Source organism: Tursiops truncatus, chromosome 19 (assembly GCF_011762595.2).
Source record: "Tursiops truncatus isolate mTurTru1 chromosome 19, mTurTru1.mat.Y, whole genome shotgun sequence".
In the NCBI taxonomy this organism is placed as follows: Eukaryota; Metazoa; Chordata; class Mammalia; order Artiodactyla; family Delphinidae; genus Tursiops; species Tursiops truncatus.
The window spans coordinates 55,349,929-55,355,695 of NC_047052.1; positions in this window are offsets into that span (position 1 = coordinate 55,349,929).

Below are 5,767 nucleotides of genomic sequence, written 5' to 3' on the forward strand. Positions count from 1 at the left end.
CAAGGACCTTACTGTATAGCACAGGGAACTATACTCAATATTTTATAATAACCTAAAAGGGAAAATAATCTGAAAAAGATTATATATGTGAAACTGAATCACTTTGCTGTACACCTGAAACTAACACAACATTGTAAATCAATTATACTCCAATAAAAAAATAAAATAAAATCTGGTTCTTTCCAGTGTACCATGCTTCTTCCTCAAATACCCATATCCAGCCAAACTTCCACCCAAACCACCCGTTCATCTGTGCATATGTTCTTGCCTTTATGCATTTATCCAACCCACTCATCCACTCATTTGCCTATCTATCCAACCGTAATTTCTTCAGATATTCTTCCAGCTCTCCAAAGCTCCATCCATCCATTCAACTATCCATTCACCCACCCCTATGTTCTTTCATTCTTTAACCCGTTCGATCAATTCTCTGTTCCTGTTTAGCCTACAATCCATCCATCAATCCAATCATCCACTTTCCCATTGATCCAGTCCACTTAATCAACCATCTATTAGCTTCCTATGACTGCTATAACAAATTCCCTCAAACCTGGTGGCATAAAACAACAGAGCAGAGTAGGGGGATGGCTGCAGTGGGTGGGTGATTCCAGGCAGGGCTGTCGGGGAAGGTCTCCTGAGGAAGTGACGTTGCAGCCAAGACCTGGAGCAGGTGAGAGAGTGAACCCTGTGAATATCAGTGGGCAGAGCTCTCCTGGCAGAGAGAAGAGTAGGGAAAGACCTGGAGATGCTTGGGACTTTCGGCTTCCAGCAAGGAAGCCGATGGGACTATAACAGAGTGAGCAATGAGGAGAATAGTAAGTGATTAATCAGAGGAAGAATGGAGGCCATTGTAAGGACATCACATTTTAATCTAGATGTGTATCCATTGCCTGTAGTTTAGGACGTCAAAAAACATTTATCATCTCATATGGTTTCTGTGGGTCAGGAATTCAGGAGTGGCTTAGCTGGATGGTTTTGGCTTGGGGTTTCTCCTGAGATGGCTGTCAAGCTGTGGATGGGGTATAATCCTATGAAAGCTTGGTAGAGACAGGAGGACCGTTTCCAGGGTGGTCACTCACATGACTGTCAGATTCAGTTCCTCTCTGGCTGTTGGCAAGAGGCCTCAGTTCCTTGCCCTTGCCTCGTGGATGTCTCCATAGGTGGTTGCCATGACCTCTTGACATAGCGCTGAGCTCCCCCAGAGGAGTGAGTGATCCCAGAGAGGATGGTGTCTTTGATAATGCAGCAATGGACATGCCATCTTTTCTGCAATATACTGTTGGTTACACAGCTCAGCCATGTTCAGTGTGGAAGAAGCTACACAGGGCATGAATCCTGGGGAAGGGGGTGGGGTGCAGAGTGAAGATCCTCTTGGGGGCTGGCTACCAGGGTATGAGTCCGTTGCAGAATTTTGAGCAGGATAATGATGATGCTATAGGTAGAGACAGATATATAGATAATTATGTATATGCATGTGTGCATATGCATAGGTATGTATATATAGATATAGGAATATGTGTATAAATTAACATAGTATGAATACTTATATTTTATTCTATTATTGTATACATTTTGTTATTACACAAGTAATACATGAAAACAGAGAGAAAACTCCCCACCAACCATTTATTTTTTTCCAGCTTTATCGAGGTACGACTGACAAACAAAAACTACGTATATTTAAGGCGTTCACCATGATGGTTTTTTTTGTTTTTTTTTTTTGCGGTACGCTGGCCTCTCCCGTTGCGGAGCACAGGCTCCGGACGTGCAGGCTCAATGGCCATGGCTCGCGGGCCCAGCCGCTCCGCGGCATGTGGGATCTTCCCGGACCAGGGCACAAATCCGTGTCCCCTGCATCGGCAGGCGGACTCTCAACCACTGCGCCACGAGGGAAACACCACCATGATGTTTTGATATATGTATACGCTGTGAAATGATCACCACGATATCAAGCTAATTAACACATCAGTCACCTCACATAGTTACCATCTTTGTGTGTACGTGGTGAGAACACTTATGACCTACTCTCTTAGCAAATTTCAAACGTACAATGTTTTATTATTAACTGTAGTCACCACGCTGTACATTAGACCACCAGAACTTATTCATTTTATAATTGGAAGTTTGTACCCTTTGACCAACCCCCGTTCCCCCCTCCCTGTAACCACCATTCCACTCTTTGTTTCTGTGAGTTCGACTGTCTTTTGGATTCTACGTATAAATGAGGTCATGCAGTATTTGTCTTTCTGTGTCTATCTTTTCTCACTTAGCATAATGTCCTCCAGGTTCATCCATGTTGTTGCAAATGACAGGATTTCCCCCTTCCTCATAGATGAAAAATATTGCAATGTATGTATACACATCTTCTTTATCCATTCACCTGTCCACATACACTTAGGTTGTTTCCATGTCTTGGTTATTGTGAATCATGCTGCAATAAACTGGGGAGTACAGATATCTCTTTGTGATAGAGATTTCATTTTGATATATACCCAGAAGTGGGCTTGCTGGATCACGTGATAATTCTATCTGTAATATATATATATATATATATATATATATATATATATATTTTTTTTTTTTTTTTTTTTTTTTTTTGGCCGAGCAGGGGCTACTCTTCGTTGCAGTGCGCGGGCTTCTTATTGCGGTGGCAGAGCATGGGCTCTAGGGCGCAGGCTCAGTAGTTGTGGCGCATGGGCTTAGTTGCTCTGCGGCGTGTGGGATCTTCCCGGACCAGTGCTCAAACCCGTGTCCCCTGCGTTGGCAGGTGGATTCTTAACCACTGCGCCACCAGGGAAGTCCCTATTTCTAATTTTTTGAGGAAACTCCAAATTTTTTTCTCACAGTGACTGCACCAATTTACATTCCCAGCAACAGTGTACAAGTGTTCCCTTTTCTCCACACCCTCCTCCCAATCATTTAATTTACACACACATAAAAGTAGATGTCCCTTTCCCCTCAAAATATGATCATCCCGAATTTGCTGTTTTATAGCACGCTTTCCCCCTTAATAAGTCACGTGCCACCTTGAGAGTTACCAAGCCCACGATATCCCTCCAGCAAGTGAATGACTGATCTGAGGAAGCCACCTGCAACACAGGTGTCTTCTAAGGCATGCTTCTCATACATTCTGGAACGTCCCAATCACCAGTCTGGGTGATTCTGGTTTAGGAGGTCGGGGTGGGGTCTGAGATTCTGCATTTCTACCAAGCACCCGTGGAATCCTGCTTGATGCTGCTGGTCTATGGTTACACTTTGGGCAGCAACATCCTGAAATGATTAATTATTAAATATTCGACCAGCCTCTCTCAAGAGGCTGAACCTTGGAATCTATATTTTCACTACTTTCTCTAGGTGATTCTTTATTATTTTCTCTCTTTTTGTTTTTTGGTGGAGTTTCTTTCTTTTTTGCGGGGGGTGGTGGTGGTAGAATATACATAATGTCAAATTTGCCATTTTAACCATTTTATTTATTTATTTATTTTTGGCCTCACCTCGGGGCATGCGGAACTTCCCCACCAGGGATTGAACCTGTGCCCCCTGCAGTGGAAGGTGGAGTCTTAACCACTGGACCACCAAAGAAACCCCATTTTAACCATTTTAAAGTGCACAATTCAACGGCATTATGCACATGCACGATGCTTTGCAACCATCACCGCTCTCTAGTTCCAGAACATCATCCAAAAAGGAAACCCCATGCCCAATATCAGTCACTCCCCATTCTCCCCAGCCCATGGCAATCACAGATCTGCTTCCTCCCGCCCCACACCGCTTTGAGGCATGTGTGATCTTATTTTCCTGACCAGGGATGGAACCCATGCCCCCTGCAGTGGAAGCAATGGAGCCCTAACTCCTAGACTGCCAGGGAATTCCCCAGATCTGTTTTCTGTCTCTCCAGATTCACCTATTCTGGATATTTCATAGAGATGGAATTACTCCATATGTGAATTTTTGTCTCTGGCTCCTTTCACCCAGTATGATGTTTTTAAGGTTCATCTGTGTTGTGGCATGTGTCAGAGATTTATTCATTTTTCCGAGGTGTCTCTTATGTCATCTGTGGGTCGAGAACCAGTTGGATCCTGTCCGGGCAGTGTAGCAGCAGGGGTTGAGAGTACAAACTCTGTAATGTGGTGGCCAGTTACACCTCCTTGGAAAGCCTCACTCTGCTCATCTGTAAAATGGGGATAATAACAGCCCCTCCCTCACAGGACTATTTGCAAAGTGACTGGAGTGTGCTAAGATCTCAGCAACTGTTAGGTACTATTGTTCTTCCGTCTTGCGAATATGCTGTAATCGGTCCAACCAACCTCCTACGGCTGGACATTACGGCTCTTCCTATTTTCCTGCTTTTTCAACAAATGCTGAGACAAACATCTTTAAATATTTTAACACTTGTCCAGTTATTTCTTTAGCATAAAATCCTGGAAGTGGCATTGGCGTGTTAAAATGTTATTTGTATTATGAAATATTTCTGACACGTAGAAAAAGAACAGACAGTGAATACAATGAACTCAGGGCTTCCACCTCCGGGCTTAAAAAACAAAAAAATTACAAATAACAATGTCCTGAGTAGCTTTCCTGGTTGCATCCCTTCCGCTCTGCCCACAGAGGTCGCCACTGGGACTCCCCCGTCCCTTATCATACCCATGCAAGTTTGTGTATAATTTCATGCGTCCACACACAACCCCTGTTTTATGTGTTTTAAAACTGCGTGCATTCGACTATGTAAACTTCTGCAACTAGCAGCATGCTTTAGGGTTGTCCAGGTTGATTTACAGAGTGCTGGTTCACCTACTTTCACTGTAGTATGGTGTTCCCCTGTGTAAAGATACCATGATCCATTTAATTCATGCCTCATGTGATGGACGTTTAAGCCGCTTCCAGTTTTTCACCCTTACGAACACCACTGTCGCAAGTATTCTTTTTTTTTTTTTTAATTTTTGTCGCAAGTATTCTTGTGCTTATTTTTTTGTTCACATTTTTGAGAATTTCTCTAGGGTGTACACCCTCTGGTGGAAGGTCTGCACTTTTTTTTTTTTTTTTTTTTCCGGTACGCTAGCCTCTCACTGTTGCGGCCGCTCCCGTTGCGGAGCACAGGCTCCGGACGCGCAGGCTCAGCGGCCATAGCTCACGGGCCTAGCTGCTCCGCGGCACGTCTTCCCGGACCGGGGCACGAACACGTGTCCCCTGCATTGGCAGGCGGATCCTCAACCACTGCGCCATCAGGGAAGCCCAGGGCTGCACTTTTAAGATTCAGACCTGCTGATAGGACTTTCCCGAATAGCTGAGTTTTTTTGTTGCTTTTGTTTTTTTAAATTAATTTTTATTGGAATTTAGTTGATTTACAGTGTTGTTTCAGTTGAGGTGAGCTTTTTTTTTTTTTTTTTCGGAACGCGGGCCTCTCCCGTTGCGGAGCACAGGCTCCGGACGCGCAGGCTCAGCGGCCATGGCTCACGGGGCCAGCCGCTCCGCGGCATGTGGGATCCTCCCGGACCGGGGCACTAACCCGTGTCCCCCGCATCGGCAGGCGGACTCTCAACCACTGCGCCACCAGGGAAGCCCCGAGCTGAGCTTTTTATAGGGTCCTCTCCGCTTGCTGGCTCCCCTTCTCCGGGTGAGGCTGCATCTCTTCTCCGGAGCTATAGCCATCCTTATGGGGGTGGGGGTACCTGGGTTGGGGGTGTCTCCGAGCTGGGGATAGTCCCAGCTGGGGAAAGAACAGAGGGTGGGAGCCTGGAAGCACGAGTGAAGGACACCTAGGAGGGTG